The sequence below is a fragment of the Petaurus breviceps genome, unplaced genomic scaffold (assembly GCF_028583685.1).
Source record: "Petaurus breviceps papuanus isolate PSGF00001 unplaced genomic scaffold, PetGlider_PUasm1.0 90865, whole genome shotgun sequence".
Taxonomy (NCBI): Eukaryota; Metazoa; Chordata; class Mammalia; order Diprotodontia; family Petauridae; genus Petaurus; species Petaurus breviceps.
The window spans coordinates 11,692,600-11,693,046 of NW_027187367.1; positions in this window are offsets into that span (position 1 = coordinate 11,692,600).

Below are 447 nucleotides of genomic sequence, written 5' to 3' on the forward strand. Positions count from 1 at the left end.
AGAAGAGAAGAGAAGAGAAGAGAAGAGAAGAGAAGAGAAGAGAAGAGGTGGGGGGTGTTAACTGGAATGGTTGATTTCTGGTTGCCTATAGTTTTGCCAACAACCCTTCCCTGTATCTCTCAGGGTCCACTGGGGCTAGTGTGGACATCTCAGCCCTGTGGGATGCATGGATACATGTGTTAATGAGGCAGAGTCAGCAAGGTGTGAGTTAGAGGAGGCACACACAGAGTCTGTCAGTCCTCTCATCTGTCTTCAGCAGGTCCTGGAAAGGGGTGGCCCCTGGGACCACCCCCTTCCCAGCTTAGTTTATCTTCTTGCTTCCTCTCAACCTAGAGCTGGCCTGTGGAGGAGCTGCCATCTTCGTCTCCAGTCTTTAAAGAGTGGATGGAGTGAGCCAGGACCCCCAAAGGTCAGCCACCCGGAGTAGGAGCCACAATTGGGTATGTA